This window comes from Schistocerca americana, chromosome 1 (genome assembly GCF_021461395.2).
Source record: "Schistocerca americana isolate TAMUIC-IGC-003095 chromosome 1, iqSchAmer2.1, whole genome shotgun sequence".
NCBI lineage: Eukaryota > Metazoa > Arthropoda > Insecta > Orthoptera > Acrididae > Schistocerca > Schistocerca americana.
The window spans coordinates 536,849,234-536,867,470 of NC_060119.1; positions in this window are offsets into that span (position 1 = coordinate 536,849,234).

The window sequence follows — 18,237 nt, forward strand, 5'->3', positions numbered from 1 at the left end:
AATTTCTCAGAAGTAAGTTCATTAAATATCTCAGAAGTAAGTTCACTTTTTCTTAATACTGCAAGAAAACAAAGGAAAAGAATGTCATTTTTACTGAATAATAAGACAACATTCATCCCATTTAGTCATAAAACATCTCTCACATTTCTGCAGTGCCACGCCGACAGAGACTTCCTCACAAAAACACGACAGTTTCCCTTGGGTGCACCTCAGTATGACAGTTAATTCTGTCATAACCCACAACAGATCACTGGTCAAAAATGTTTTGCTCTTAAATATCATCTGCTCGCACCGCCCGACTCGTCAAGCAATATCAAACTATAATAGCACTATAAACACACCAATGCACATACAAACACAACATATGATAACTCTTCCTCAAACTGTTACTAAGAAAATTCCCACCATCAAGTGAAGCAGAGAGAAGTAGATAATGTTTCAGTTCACTGATCATTGCAAGAAAGTTATTCACAAAAGCAGACTTCATTAAACTCCTCCCATAAAGCAACAGTTTTTCACCTGCAATTACAAAAGCACACGTGTATAGCATTGTCCAAGAGAACAATTCCAAGTTAAATAACAGTAGTAAGACAGAATATATCAACATAGCATCCGCGCAATGAAATATTTTCCAGAAGTCCAAAAGTTATTGTTAACTAGTCCCAAGCTTCCGAAAAAGTGTAATTTCTACACAAAAATAGCATCACAAGCACACAGTTTAAGTGACTTAGAATTGTGGCTCTCACGAACGTATGGCATTGCTGCTAGTAAAAGTTTCGGGGTATAAGGTCGTGGTCCACGAAATGCATCTGTTCATAAGGTTTCTTCGAGAAACGCGCTGGACATCTTCAGAGAAGTTTCCCCTCCGGTGAGTCCTTGCGACTGACTGGTCGGACGTCTGAGAGCGACACATACACTGTAGAAAAAGGGGCGTGGCCGGAGTTACACGTGATAAGCAGAGGTGATCCTTGTCAAAACTGAAACACAACTGTCGATTGTCGTCTCGTCAAAAAGACGGTTTAGCGATCTACTCTCCACATGTAGTTATGGATCCTGGTCTCTTCTTTCCTATTAAGATTATCCCTATGTTTGTATATTTCAGTAGCTTCTCTTCATAGGCGTGGATAACAATTCATCGTCCTAGATAAAATTTTTGTTTCACGGAGCTGCGTTTCTTGATTTCCTGAATGAAGAGCATGCTTTGCTACAGCCGATTTGTCTTTTTCCTTAGCTGACAAAGACTTATGTGTGCCTGTAGCCACATATTCAAGATTCTCTTGGTTGTTTCAATACAATCTTTACCACACGTACACGAAATGTTAGACACACCAAATGCTGACAAAGGATGACGTTTATCCCTTACGGATCGGAGTGATTGACCCACTTTTTTGTCGGTCTAAAAACCCGTCTAATCTCATTTGTTTTGTAAAATCTTTCCGATCTGATACATAACTTGTTTAATGAAAGGGAGAGAAACCGTATTATTTCATCGTTGTTTCTCTTGCTCCTCTTTCGGCCTTCCGTTATCTGGACGCAACATTCTGTTTAGTTCTATCCCCAAGCATCCATTTGTTTTTTGAATTTTAGGTAGGCCATAAAGTCTAAGACACAAAACTTCAGTCATGAAAGAAGTTCTTTTCTTCAGTTTGAACAGAAGTAGATGACTTTACCAGAATATTTGTTTTTCTCAGTCCGACGGCTGGAGGATCTTTGAGTTTCTTGTACTGCTCTGACGTGAAAAATTTGCTTCCATAATCCTCTTTGATCATACGAACAGTAGTAAATGTCCATCAGCATTTGAATCTCTAAGAGCCTTTCCCTCAGCTTTTTTTAAATTACTTTCTAAGGGTTTACTGCGGCACTGGTGGTTTCACTCCGGACTGAACTTGCAGTTTCATTGTGTAAAGTACGTATACCTGTTTCTACATTCACGATAACATCCTCGGCTGGTACTTTCTTTGGTGTTATATCGTAGTTTTCTCCTTTTCGGAGGACAGAAATCTCTGTCTTGGTAATAACGGTATCAGACACCAGTGTATTATTTATACTATTTATGTAAGTTGGTAACTTTTCGAACTACTTCTTATGTCTGCTAGTAGTCTGTAGGCCTAAACGTAAGGAAATCTGTTTTGTTCCATAGAGCCACCTGTATCATATTAACAAGAGATAAACGTAGTTGGCGTAACTTACGGTCAACTGAATCCCTCTCTCGTCTTCTATTACGTATCCTTTCTCGAAGTAGTGCTCATTCTTTAGGTAGTTATAAATTCGATGAAACCCAGGCTGTCCGGAAAATCCTATTAACCTTTAAAAAATTATGTACGGAAGACGAGTCTCTACTTTGCAATAAGAAAGTTAAAGTACGAATGAAATGTGCTCTCGGCTTACGTAAAATTTCCAAACGTCTGACTGTAAGAAATTCTGCTTATAGAATCTTCTGATGATTCAATGTGGCACACAAGGGTTGTGACTCGTGCAGATACATAGGCTGATGCTCTTCACTTCTCACTGCTCTCTGTGAAACAAACAGAAACATTTGCTTACTCTCTCAAAAGATGTAGAAAAATGGAACAGTGTTACGTTCTCAGTCACATGAATGATTCTCAAACTTTTAAAAATGTAAGCAGCAACATCTGAACACTCTCATCAGCATTATCTAGAGTATAAGATTGCTGAAATGAAACGGCACTGAAAAATGGCGATAAAAGATTGATTTTTTGTGATAACACGGGTCTGTGACTGGTTGGGGAAAACGAACAGCCGTCGTGTTGATGTAAATGGTTACGAAGCTAACATGTGGTATTTGGGCTTTTAGTAGTTATACCTGAATATTAGGAGAACATGTAATTTAAGTGCTACACTGCATTAAAGATCCCTACAAAATACGTCATTGTTAGTACGTTTTATTGCTTTGAAGTGTAAGGAAATATGCCAGTAGTCGATGACATGGCATACTCATAGATCTTGCACTAGAAAAACCTAGCATCACTTCGAATCGGTAAACGTCGTAGATGCCTATTGGCTTCTGTCTCGGGTTCTTCGGCCGACGTTCATCTAATGATTTTGCTGACGTTTCGCCAGCACGAGTGGCTGGCATTGTCAAAGCTTCACCCTCCATTGCCGGTGGTGAACTGGAGCCGAGCTCGCGGCCGGAGACTATAGGTACCTGCCGCGCCAACGTCCGAGGGCTTCTCTGCGGTCATTTCCGATGGGGTTCTCCTCTTGCTACCTGCGACGGTCGTTCGCTGCAGTACGGGAAGCCAGGATCCGTTTACCTTAAGGCTTTCCTCTTTCTTGTTGAAACTGTTCGCGTGTTTTTGTATTTCTACAGCTTCTCTGAACAAGCGCGGGTGATAGTGCTCCTCTACAGCCAGAACTTCCGTGTCGGCGAATTTTATTACGTGGTTGGTCTCACTCAATGCGTGCTCTGCCACGGCCGATTTCTCCGTCTGCCCCAACCTGCAATGTCGCTAAGTTCTTTGATCCTGGTGTTGATCGATCGTCCAGTCATTCCGACATAAACTTTTAAGCATGTGCATGGTATACGGTATATTCCCGACATTGCAGGTGGGTCCCTTTTTTCCTTTGCCGATCTAAGACACTCTTTGATCATCCTTGTCGGTTTGAAAATCGTCTTTACTCCATGTTTGCTCAATATACGGTCGAATCTGTCCGTCACTCTGGGAATGTATGGCAGAAAGGCCGTACCCGACATTTCTTTTTTTGATTCCTTACTTCGCCGAATGTTTGGCTCTGTTACACTTCTAATATAATTTGTGGAGTACCCATTGCTCCTCAGAACACTTTCCAAGCGTTGCATTTCGCGTCTGAGGTGCTGCGGCTCACATATTTGCGTTACGTGTTGCTGAAACATAGAGGCCAAGTGTTTTGCCAATTTATACGTCGGTGAGCCAGGAGCGCTAACAATCGGTCTTAGTGCAACGTTGTTCTTATGGATCTTGGTTAATCCATAAAGCCGAGGTGGTAGGTCTTCTGTGTTGCTCAGATTTCTCTGTATGTCCACCGGCATAGAAGACGCCTTTGTTAATTGATTCGTATTCTGTGTGATACGCTGCGTCGGATTTGCACTTGGTTTTCGGTACGTCGTCGGATATAATAGGGCTCGGATCTTTTGCTCATAATCTTGCGACCGTCGCAATGAGGACCGACTTTTCGCAACCGTTGGAGCACCTCTAACATTACCTAAGTTCTCCTGGAAATCTTCAATAAAAATTCGAAAATCATCAAGACAATGGTACATACACTCAAACCTAAGTCAGAAAACAACATATCCAGAATATCTGATAATACTACTGCCCATGTCGACAGTCTAAATGAAATCCTATTGCACTCGTTAAGTGCAAAAATCAATAGTAAAGGCCTTAACAGCTTTGGACTCCTCTGGGAGCGAAACTTGGGAATAGGCCTGGTTTCAGTCAAATGTCATACAGACCTTGGACCTTGGGAACCGCGAGAAGTGCGAATGTAAATCAGGAAGCGGTACAGATTGGAGGACTACCTTTTATTAATTGCCCAGTAATCAACAATAGGATGAAGCCCCCTCTCCCTGCGGCTTGCACACCACAAGTATAGGAGAGGAGACTGGGGAGTTGAACGTCCTTGTAACTCTCATGTACCATTTCATCAATAGCGGCCTGCAGCTCGAGGTGGTGACAATTAGTTGGATACCTTAGGGCGTCTTGTCTCTCCACTCAGTTACATAATCATTTTATTAACTTCCCCTAACTTATCAGAGAGTATATTACTAAATCATTTCCATAACTTAATCTGAACCTTTGTTCAGACGAAAAATGTCCGACATCATATATCGTGAGTTAATTACGTGCTTCCGGCCGCCTACACCAACATACACCAAATGTTTAAAAAATTGAAAATCTTTTGGAGAGCAAACGAAGCGAAATCATCCTTAATCCGTCTGGCTAACTAACCCAACCTTGTAGGTACAGTCTGGACCCAAAATAGCTGGTACGCGAAGATTGCAGGCCACCTTAACTGGAAATTTCCACGTAAAGTCACCTATGCGGATCTTAATCTTAACCATCCCTAGTATTTACGTTTGTGCTGAATTGGCTAGCTGTGAGGACCTAGTTCCATTCAACGATTCCGGCAACTTGCAGTGCGCCAGATTCGCTAATACCCATTCCTCCTTATTCAAATGGCTCTAAGCACTATGGGACTAAGCTTCTATGGTCATCAGTCCCCTAGAACTTAGAACTACTTAAACCTAACTAACCTAAGGACATCACACAACACCCAGTCATCACGAGGCAGAGAAAATCCCTGACCCCCGCCGGGAATTGAACCCGGGAACCCGGGCGTGGGAAGCGAGAACGCTACCGCACGACCACGAGCTGCGGACATTCCTTCTTATTAAGGGAGACAGAGCTACCGGACGCAAACGGACTCCTCGTTCATAGACATACACACAAAAGGATCTCGAGCCCATGGATCACCGTATTTCTGTAATATCCCATTCTTAGCGATCCCCACTTGAGGTACAGTCAACTGTCTTAAAGCCTCCGTGCCCTGCACAATTCCTCGTAATTAGCCGGCTTACTTTACGCTTAAATCACTTTATCGCAGACGGTACTGGCGACTGACTGAGATTACTACATGCAGTTCCTTGCCACGCATGTCTAAACCTTTCCCCGTCCCTGGTCCGCACGCCTAGGCTACAGGTTGTACACGGGTCTACAAATCTTCTGAAGAGCGGATGTGTAGCGGCCACTCGCATAACGGAGCCCTAGTGCGATCAACGGGACGCATTTGCAGTAAAATATTCTCAGTTGTCTACAATGGGCTATAATTCAAACAATTTATAACACAATCTCTCATCCTTTTGATATAGTTTTCTAACGGTTGGCTATAACGATGCATTTCTGGACAGCCTTAGCCGACAAGCTCATGTCGAGCGTGGCTACTCAAATAGTTCCCGCATATTAACTTACGAAATGCAGTGAACCACAATCTACGCTTTATAACGTCCACCAATACCTACTCCAGTCGCACAGTTTCCACAGAGCTGAGCAACAGATTATGCTCACTTAATCCAGAACACTCCCCTCTGTCTTGGAACTTCAATAAAAACATAATGCCCTCAGTATTTCATCAGTAGAATCTAATGACAACATCCAAACCCCCCACAACAGTCCCTCTAATGGTTAGGTATCTTCATGAATAAATTAGACATCTCTGTAGAAGGGGACGCATTGGCTGTTACAACTCCCTCGGATTAAACTCTTCCACTTGGACGAACATCCCCTGGGTTTGTACCATCAATTCATTTAACTGTTCAGACAACACCTTGAAATTGGAGTCTGACCGTTTCATGCAACACAGATCCAGCGCCCTCCAGACATAACGCGTAACACGGACCTTAATTCTGTTAACGTGCGAGCGAAATAGCTTAATGTTGGACACGGCATCACTCACCTGAGCATCCGGAAAGTCCAGCTGGTCACCAGGCGATCGACAACCTTCCGTAAACGGCGTGATAACTCGACCGCGACCCTTCCTGTGTATCAGCCCCGCGAACCTTTAAGTCGACATTTGATTCTTCCTTCGAGTTCCGCCTTAACGAGCACCTCCTTGGCAGTAATGCTGAAACAGAACCACAAATGATAATATCCAACAAACTGAATACGTCACATACACACAAACAGTTTCCAATGTTCCCCAAAAGATAAATTTTACTTGTGTCACACCCACGATACCACGCCCGAACCACAGCCCCTGATACCAATGTGTAACAGTTCCAGAGAGTAGAAGTGCTATGTTGAAGTGGGTGCGGCATTCTTTTGGAAATACATTACATTTATTCCAGCTACAACAGTCAAGTAACATTTCTGTAGGAATGACAAAAAATTCTCCAGAAAATGGTATTTACAAACAAAACAAAATGATACAAAGGCTGGAAGCACTATCAGAAATCTTATTGATTACGCACCTTTCTACCCTGAAATATTTTGACTGAACGATATAAAGCAATATATTCCAACAACGAACAGCATGACCTTTTGCATGTCTATCGAATAACCCAAAAAGCGAAACAAATCATAATTAACCTCTATTTTTACTACTCAACAGTGTTACTTACTCTTCAAAATGGGGCATTCCTGATAAACATAAGACACCTACGACTAAATGTGGCTTACACAAAGGCTTATTCTTATGCAGAAACCCACTACAGCAGCCACACAAAAACAACAGCCAAACCATGGAGCTGCGTCCGGCACAATGGAAGTCCAGAGCGCGAGTTTTCTCCAGTGTCGGCTGCTACAAGTACACAAAGAATGTTTCAAATGGCTCGGAGCACTATGGGACTTAGTTTCTAACGTTATCAGTCCCCTACAACTTAGAACTACTTAAACCTTACTAACCTAAGGACATCACACACATCCATGCCCGAGGCAGGATTCGAACCAGCGACCGTAGAGGTCGCGCGGCTCCAGACTGTAGAGCCTAGAACCGCTCGGCCACACCGGCCGCCACAAGTACACGAAATAGCATTAATGTATGATGGTAATCGCCACTGTCACCGACAGGTACCAAGAGTTAACTCTACAGTCGTCCAGCGAGCATCGTCATGATGAGATTGAGGTGAGTGCTTGGCGCTTCCTGGTTGAAAGCTGAATGCAGATGAAAGCTCCACTGACGAGCCGGTAAGCTGCAGCTGCTAATGGGAGACGCCACAGACGTGCTGCGGTGCGCCGCGCACCAGCGAGAGGCACGAATGTTATATATATTACGAGGTGGTAGTAGAGACGAATTCCCGTCAGGTCACCGACGTTAAGCGCTGTCGCGCTGGGATAGCACTTGGATGGGTGACCATCTGGTCTATCGAGCGACGTTGGCAAGCGAGATGCACTCAGTGCTTGTATGGCACACTGAGGAGCTACTTGAATGAGAAACATACATATGGCCGGGAGAGCGGTGTGCTAAGCACATTCCCCTCCACATCCGCATCTAGTGACGCATGTGAGCTGAGGCTGACAGGCACGCTGCTAACAGCGCCGCGCACCAGCGAGAGGCACGCGCGGGAATTCAAGCCAGAGTAACTCGTGACGATATGCGGTCCACATAAAAGGAAGCATTACTTCTCTGATAAATAATACATGGGGTGTTTCAGGACGAATGTTATATATTTTACGAGGTGGTAGTAGAGACGAATTCCCGTCAGGTCACCGACGTTAAGCGCTGTCGCGCTGGGATAGCACTTGGATGGGTGACCATCTGGTCCATCGAGCGACGTTGGCAAGCCAGATGCACTCAGTGCTTGTATGGCACACTGAGGAGCTACTTGAATGAGAAACATACATATGGCGGGGAGAGCGGTGTGCTAAGCACATTCCCCTCCACATCTGCATCTAGTGACGCCTGTGAGCTGAGGCTGACAGGCACGCTGCTACCAGCGCCGCGCACCAGCGAGAGGCACGCGCGGGAATTCAAGCCAGAGTAACTCGTGACGACATGCGGTCCTCATAAAAGGAAGCATTACTTCTCTGATAAATAATACATGGGGTGTTTCAGGACGAATGTTATATATTTTACGAGGTGGTAGTAGAGACGAATTCCCGTCAGGTCACCGACGTTAAGCGCTGTCGCGCTGGGATAGCACTTGGATGGGTGACCATCTGGTCCATCGAGCGACGTTGGCAAGCGAGATGCACTCAGTGCTTGTATGGTACACTGAGGAGCTACTTGAATGAGAAACATACATATGGTGGGGAGAGCGGTGTGCTAAGCACATTCCCCTCCACATCCGCATCTAGTGACGCCTCTGAGCTGAGGCTGACAGGCACGCTGCTACCAGCGCCGCGCACCAGCGAGAGGCACGCGCGGGAATTCAAGCCAGAGTAACTCGTGACGACATGCGGTCCTCATAAAAGGAAGCTTTACTTCTCTGATAAATAATACATGGGGTGTTTCAGGACGAATGTTATATATTTTACGAGGTGGTAGTAAAGACGAATTCCCGTCAGGTCACCGACGTTATACGCTGTCACGCTGGGATAGCACTTGGATGGGTGACCATCTGGTGTATCGAGCGCCGTTGGCAAGCGAGATGCACTCAGTGCTTGTATGGCACACTGAGGAGCTACTTGAATGAGAAACATACATATGGCCGGGAGAGCGGTGTATTAAGCACATGCCCCACCACATCCGCATCCAGTGACGCCTGTGAGCTGAGGCTGACAGGCATGCTGCTACCAGCGCAACGCGCCAGTGAGAGGCACTCGTGGGAATTCAAGCCAGAGTAACTCGTGACGACATGCGGTCCTCATAAAAGGAAGCATTACTTCTCTGATAAATAATACATGAGGTGTTTCAGGACGAATGTTATATATTCTACGAGGTGGTAGTAGAGACGAGTTCCCGTCAGGCCACCGACGTTAAGCGCTGTCGCACTGGGATTTCACTTGGATGGGTGACCATCTGGCCTATCGAGCGACGTTGGCAAGCGAGATACACTCAGTGCTTCTATGGCACACTGTGGAGCTACTTGAATGAGAAACATACATATGGCCGGTAGAGCGGTGGGCTAAGCACATTCCAATTCACATCCGCATCTAGTGACGCCTGTGAGCTGAGGCTGACAGGCACGCTGCTACCAGCGCCGCGCACCAACGAGAGGCACGCGCAGGAATTCAAGCCAGAGTAACTCGTGACCACATGCGGTCCTCATAAAAGGAAGCATTACTTCTCTGATAAATAATACATGGGGTGTTTCAGGACGAATGTTATATATTTTACGAGGTGGTAGTAGAGTCGAATTCCCGTCAGGTCACCGACGTTATACGCTGTCGCGCTGGGATAGCACTTGGATGGGTGACCATCTGGTCTATCGAGCGCCGTTGGCAAGCGAGATGCACTCAGTGCTTGTATGGCACACTGAGGAGCTACTTGAATGAGTAACATACATATGGCCGGGAGAGCGGTGTGCTAAGCACATGCCCCTCCACATCCGCATCTAGTGACGCCTGTGAGCTGAGGCTGACAGGCACGCTGCTACCAGCGCCGCGCACCTGCGAGATTCTCGCGCGGGAATTCGAGCCAAAGTAACTCGTGACGACATACGGTCCTCATAAAAGGAAGCATTACTTCTCTGATAAATAATTCATGGGGTGTTTCAGGACGAATTTTATATATTTTACAAGGTGGTAGCAGAGACGAATTCCCGTCAGGTCACCGACGTTAAGCGCTGTCGCGCTGGGCTAGCAATTGGATGGGAGACCATCTGGTTTATCGAGCAACGTTGGCAAGCGAGGTGCACTCAGTGCTTGTATGGCACACTGAGGAGCTACTTGAATGAGAAACATGCATATGGCCGGGAGAGCGGTGTGCTAAGCACATTCCAATCCACATCCTCATCTAGTGACGCCTGTGAGCTGAGGCTGACAGGCATGCAGCTACCAGCGCCACGCACCAGTGAGAGGCACGCGCGGGAATTCAAGCCAGAGTAACTCGTGACGACATGCGGTCCTCATAAAAGGAAGCATTACTTCTCCGATAAATAATACATGGGGTGTTTCAGGACGAATGTTATATATTTTACGAGGTGGTAGTAGAGACGAATTCCCGTCAGGTCACTGACGTTAAGCGCTGTCGCGCTGGGATAGCACTTGGATTGGTGACCATCTGGTCTATCGAGCGCCGTTGGTAGGCGATATGCACTCAGTGCTTGTATGGCACACTGAGGAGCTACTTGAATGAGAAACATACATATGGCCGGGAGAGCGGTGATCTAAGCACATTCCAATTCACATCCGCATCTAGTGACGCCTGTGAGCTGAGGCTGACAGGCATGCTGCTGCCAGCGCCACGCACCAGTGAGAGCCACGCGCGGGAATTCAAGCCAGAGTAACTCGTGACGACATGCGGTCCTCATAAAAGGAAGCATTACTTCTCTGATAAATAATACATGGGGTGTTTCAGGACGAATGTTATATATTTTACGAGGTGGTAGTAGAGACGAATTCCCGTCAGGTCACTGACGTTATGCGCTGTCGCGCTGGGATAGCACTTGGATTGGTGACCATCTGGTCTATCGAGCGCCGTTGGTAGGCGATATGCACTCAGTGCTTGTATGGCACACTGAGGAGCTACTTGAATGAGAAACATGCATATGGCCAGGAGAGCGGTGTGCTAAGCACATTCCAATCCACACCCGCATCTAGTGACGCCTGTGAGCTGAGGCTGACAGGCATGCTGCTACCAGCGCCACGCACCAGTGAGAGGCACGCGCGGGAATTCAAGCCAGAGTAACTCGTGACGACATGCGGTCCTCATAAAAGGAAGCATTACTTCTCTGATAAATAATACATGGGGTGTTTCAGGACGAATGTTATATATTTTACGAGGTGGTAGTAGAGACGAATTCCCGTCAGGTCACTGACGTTATGCACTGTCGCGCTGGGATAGCACTTGGATTGGTGACCATCTGGTCTATCGAGCGCCGTTGGTAGGCGATATGCACTCAGTGCTTGTATGGCACACTGAGGAGCTACTTGAATGAGAGACATACATATGGCCGGGAGAGCGGTGTGCTAAGCACGTTCCAATTCACATCCGCATCTAGTGACACCTGTGAGCTGAGGCCGACAGGCATGCTGCTACCAGCGCCGCGCACCAGCGAGAGGCACGCGCGGAAATTAAAGCAAGAGTAACTCGTAGCGACATGCGGTCCTCATAAAAGGAAGCATTACTTCTCTGATAAATAATACATGGGGTGTTTCAGGACGAATGTTATATATTTTACGAGGTGGTAGTAGAGACAAATTCCCGTCAGTTCACAGACGTTAAGCGCTGTCGCGCTGGGATAGCACCTGGATGGGTGACCACATTGTCTATCGAGCGACGTTGGCAAGTGAGATGCACTCAGTGCTTGTATGGCACACTGAGGTTCTACTTGGATGAGAAACATACATATGGCCGGGTAGCGGTGTGCTAAGCACATTCCCCTCCACATCCGCATCTAGTGACGCCTGTGAGCTGAGGCTGACAGGCACGCTGCTACCATCGTCGAGCACCAGCGAGACGCACGCACGGAAATTCAAGCCAGAGTAACTCGTGACGACATGCGGTCCTCATAAAAGGAAGCATTACTTCTCTGATAAATAATACATGGGGTGTCTCAGGACGAATGATATATATTTTACGAGGTGGTAGTAGAGACGAATTCCCGTAAGGTCACCGACGTTATGCGCTGTCGCGCTGGGATAGCACTTGGATTGGTGACCATCTGGTCTATCGAGCGCCGTTTGCAAGCGAGATGCACTCAGTGCTTGTATGGCACACTAAGGGGCTACTTGAATGAGAAACATACATATGGCCGGGAGAGCGGTGTGCTAAGCACAGTCCCCTCCACATCCGCATCTAGTGACGCCTGTGAGCTGAGGCTGACAGGCACCCTGCTACCAGCGCCGTGCACCAGCCAGAGGCACACGCGGGAATTCAAGCCAGAGTAACTCGTGACGACATGCGGTCCTCATAAAAGGAAGCTTTACTTCTCTGATAAATAATACATGGGGTGTTTCAGGACGAATGTTATATATTTTACGAGGTGGTAGTAAAGACGAATTCCCGTCAGGTCACCGACGTTATACGCTGTCGCGCTGGGATAGCACTTGGATGGGTGACCATCTGGTGTATCAAGCGCCGTTGGCAAGCGAGATGCACTCAGTGCTTGTATGGCACACTGAGGTGCTACTTGAATGAGAAACATACATATGGCCGGGAGAGCGGTGTGTTAAGCACGTGCCCCACCACATCCGCATCCAGTGACGCCTGTGAGAAGAGGCCGACAGGCACGCTGCTACCAGCGCCGCGCACCAGCGAGAGGCACGCGCGCGAATTAGAGCCAGAGTTACTCGTGGCGACATGCGGTCCTCATAAAAGGAAGCATTACTTCTCTGATAAATAATACATGGGGTGTTTCAGGACGAATGTCATACATTTTACAAGGTAGTAGTAGAGACGAATTCCCATCAGGTAACCGACGTTAAGCGCTGCCGCGCTGGGATAGCACTTGGATGGGTGACCATCTGATCTATCGACGACGTTGGCAAGCGAGATGCACTCAGTGCTTGTATGGCACACTGAGGAGCTTCTTGAATGAGAAACATACATATGGCCGGGAGAGCTGTGTGCTAAGCACATTCCAATCCACGTCCGCATCTAGTGACGCCTGTGAGCTGAGGCTGACAGACACGCTGCTACCAGAGCCGCGCACCAGCGAGTGGCACGCGCGGGAATTCAAGCCAGAGTAACTCGTGACGACATGCGGTCCTCATAAAAGGAAGCATTACTTCTCTGATAAATAATACATGGGGTGTTTCAGGACGAATGTTATATATTTTACGAGGTGGTAGTAGAGACGAATTCCCATCAGGTCACTGACGTTATGCACTGTCGCGCTGGGATAGCACTTGGATTGGTGACCATCTGGTCTATCGAGCGACGTTGGCAAGCGAGATGCACTCAGTGCTTGTATGGCACACTAAGGGGCTACTTGAATGAGAAACATACATATGGCCGGGAGAGCGGTGTGCTAAGCACATTCCCCTCCACATCCGCATCTAGTGACGCCTGTGAGCTGAGGCTGACAGGCACGCTGCTACCAGCGCCGTGCACCAGCCAGAGGCACACGCGGGAATTCAAGCCAGAGTAACTCGTGACGACATGCGGTCCTCATAAAAGGAAGCTTTACTTCTCTGATAAATAATACATGGGGTGTTTCAGGACGAATGTTATATATTTTACGAGGTGGTAGTAAAGACGAATTCACGTCAGGTCACCGACGTTATATGCTGTCGCGCTGGGATAGCACTTGGATGGGTGACCATCTGGTGTATCAAGCGCCGTTGGCAAGCAAGATGCACTCAGTGCTTGTATGGCACACTGAGGAACTACTTGAATGAGAAACATACATATGGCCGGGAGAGCGGTGTGTTAAGCACATGCCCCACCACATCCGCATCCAGTGACGCCTGTGAGAAGAGGAGGACAGGCACGCTGCTACCAGCGCCGCGCACCAGCGAGAGGCACGCGCGCGAATTAGAGCCAGAGTTACTCGTGGCGACATGCGGTCCTCATAAAAGGAAGCATTACTTCTCTGATAAATAATACATGGGGTGTTTCAGGACGAATGTCATACATTTTACAAGGTAGTAGTAGAGACGAATTCCCATCAGGTAACCAACGTTAAGCGCTGTCGCGCTGGGATAGCACTTGGATGGGTGACCATCTGATCTATCGAGCGACGTTGGCAAGCGAGATGCACTCAGTGCTTGTATGGCACACTTAGGAGCTTCTTGAATGAGAAACATACATATGGCCGGGAGAGCGGTGTGCTAAGCACATTCCAATCCACGTCCGCATCTAGTGACGCCTGTGAGCTGAGGCTGACAGACACGCTGCTTCCAGAGCCGCGCACCAGCGAGTGGCACGCGCGGGAATTCAAGCCAGAGTAACTCGTGACAACATGCGGTCCTCATAAATGGAAGCATTACTTCTCTGATAAATAAGACATGCGGTGTTTCAGGACGAACGTTATATATTTTACGAGGTGGTAGTAGAGACGAATTCCCGTCAGGTCACCGACCTGAAGCGCTGTCGCGCTGGGATAGCACTTGGATGGGTGACCATCTAGTCAGTTGAGCGACGTTGGGAAGCGAGATGCACTCAGTGCTTGTATGGCACTCTGAGGAGCTCCTTGAATGAGAAACATACATATGGCCGCGAGAGCGGTGTGCTAAGCACATTCCACTCCACATCCGCATCCAGTGATGCCTATGAGCTGAGGCTGTCAGGCACGCCGCTACCAGCGCGGCGCACCAGCGAGAGGCACGCGCGGGAATTCAAGCCAGAGTAACTCGTGGCGACATGCAGTCCTCAAAAAAGGAAGCATTACTTCTCTGATAAATAATACATGGAGTGTTTCAGGACGAATGTTATATATTTGACGAGGTGGTAGTAGAGTCGAATTCCAGTCAGGTCACCGACGTTAAGCGCTGTCGCGCTGGGATAGCACTTGGATGGGTGATTATCTGGTCTCTCGGTGCGCCGTTGGCAAGCGAAATGCACTCAGTGCCAGTATGGCATACTGAGGAGCTACTTGAATGAGAAACATACATATGGTCCGGAGAGCGGTGTGCCACCACATTCCCCTCCACATCCGCATCCAGTGACGCATGTGAGCTGAGGCTGATAGGCACGCTGCTACCAGAGCCGCGCATCAGCGAGATGCACGCGCGGGAATTCAAGCCAGATTAACTCGTAACGACATGCGGTCCTCATAAAAGGAAGCATTACTTCTCTGATAAATAATACATGGGGTGTTTCAGGACGAATGTTATATATTTTACGAGGTGGTAGTACAGACGAATTCCCGTCAGGTCACCGACGTTAAGCGCTGTCGCGCTGGGATAGCACTTGGATGGGAGACCATCTGGTCTATCGAGCGCTGTTGGCAAGCGAGATGCACTCAGTGCTTGTATGGCACACTGAGGAGCTACTTGAATGAGAAACAAACATATGGCCGCGAGAGCGGTGTGCTAAGCACATTCCACTCCACATCCGCATCCAGTGATGCCTATGAGCTGAGGCTGACAGGCACGCCGCTACCGGCGCGGCGCACCAGCGAGAGGCACGCGCGGGAATTCAAGCCGGAGTAACTCGTGGCGACATGCAGTCCTCACAAAAGGAAGCATTACTTCTCTGATAAATAATACATGGAGTGTTTCAGGACGAATGTTATATATTTGACGAGGTGGTAGTAGAGTCGAATTCCAGTCAGGTCACCGACGTTAAGCGCTGTCGCGCTGGGATAGCACTTGGATGGGTGACCATCTGGTCTCTCGAGCGCCGTTGGCAAGCGAGATGCACTCAGTGCTTGTATGGCACACTGAGGAGCTACTTGAGTGAGAAACAAACATATGGCCAGGAGAGCGGTGTGCTAAGCACATTTCCCTCCACATCCGCATCCAGTGATGCCGGTGAGCTGAGGCTGACAGGCACGCCCCTACCAGCGCGGCGCACCAGCGAGAGGCACGCGCGGGATCTCAAGACAGAGTAATTCGTGACGTCATGCGGTCCTCATAAAAGGAAGCATTACTTCTCTGATAAATAATACATGGAGTGTTTCAGGACGAATGTTATATATTTTACGTGGTGGTAGTAGAGTCGAATTCCCATCAGGTCACCGACGTTAAGCGCTGTCGCGCTGGGATAGCACTTGGATGGGTGACCATCTGGTCTATCGGGCGCCGTTGGCAAGCGAAATGCACTCAGTGCTTGTATGGCACACTGAGGAGCTACTTGAATGAGAAACATACATATGGCCTCGAGAGCGGTGTGCTAAGCACATGCCCCTCCACATCTACATCCAGTGACGCTTGTGCGCTGAGGCTGACAGGCACGCTGCTACCAGAGCCGCGCACCAGCGTTAGGCACGCGCGGGAATTCAAACCAGAGTAACTCGTGACGACATGCGGTTCTCATAAAAGGAAGCATTATTCTCTGATAAATAATACATGGAGTGTTTCAGGACGAATGTTATATATTTTACGAGGTGGTAGTAGAGAAGAATTCCCGTAAGGTCACCGACGTTAAGCGCTGTCGCGCTGGGATAGCACTTGGATGGGTGACTATCTGGTCAATCGAGCGCCGTTGGCAAGCGAGATGCACTCAGTGCTTGTATGGCACACTGAGGAGCTACTTGAATGAGAACATACAGATGGCCGGGACAGCAGTGTGCTAAACCCATGCCTCTCTACATCCGCATCCAGTGATGCCTGTGAGCTGAGGCTGCTGGCACACTGCTGCCAGTGCCGCGCACCAGCTAGAGGCATGCGCGGGAATTCAAGCAAGAGTAACTCCTGACGACATGCGTCCTCATAAAAGGAAGCATTACTTCTCTGATAAATAATACATGGGGTGTTTCAGGACGAAAGATATATATTTTATGAGGTGGTAGTAGAGGCGAATTCCCGTAAGGTCACCGACGTTAAGTGCTGTCGTGCTGGGATAGCGCTTGGATGGGTGACCATCTGGTCTATCGAGCGACGTTGGCAAGTGAGAGGCACTCAGTGCTTGTATGGCACACTGAGGAGTTACTTGAATGAGAAAGATACATATGGCCAGGAGAGGGGTTTTTCTTATCTCATTCCCCTCGACATCCGCATCTAGTGACGCCTGTGAGCAGAGGCTGACAGGCACGCTGCCACCAGTGCCGCGCACCAGCAAGACGCACGCGCGGGAATTCAAGTTAGAGTAACTCGTGATGACATGTGGTCCTCATAAAAGGAAGCATTACTTCTCTGATAAATAATACATGGGGAGTTTCAGGACGAATGTTATATATTTTATGAATTGGTAGTAGAGGCGAATTCCCGTAAGGTCACCGACGTTAAGTGCTGTCGTGCTGGGATAGCGCTTGGATGGGTGACCATCTGGTCTATCGAGCGACGTTGGCAAGTGAGATGCACTCAGTGCTTGTATGGCACACTCAGGTTCTACTTGGATGAGAAACATACATATGGCCGGAGAGCGGTGTGCTAAGCACATGTCCCACCACATCTGCATCCAGTGACGCCTGCGAGCTGAGGCTGACTGGCACGCTGCTACCAGCGCCGCGCACCAGCGAGAGGCGCGCGCGGGAATTCAAGCCAGAGTAACTCGTGACGACATGCGGTCCTCATAAAAGGAAGCATTACTTCTCTGATAAATAATACATGGAGTGTTTCAGGACGAATGTTATATATTTTAAGTGGTGGTAGTAGGGTCGAATTCCCGTCAGGTCACCGACGTTAAGCGCTGTCGCGCTGGGATAGCACTTGGATGGGTGACCATCTGGTGAATTGGGCGCCGTTGGCAAGCGAAATGCAATCAGTGCTTGTATGGCACACTGAGGAGCTACTTGAATGAGAAACATACATATGGCCTGGAGAGCGGTGTGCTAAGCACATGCCCCTCCACATCTGCATCCAGTGTCGCCTGTGCGCTGAGGCTGACAGGCACGCTGCTACCAGCGCCGCGCACCAGCGAGAGGCACGCGCGGGAATTCAAGCCAGAGTAACTCGTGACGACATGCGGTTCTCATAAAAGGAAGCATTATTCTCTGATAAATAATAGATGGAGTGTTTCAGGACGAATGTTATATATTTTACGAGGTGGTAGTAGAGAAGAATTCCCGTAAGGTCACCTACGTTAAGCGCT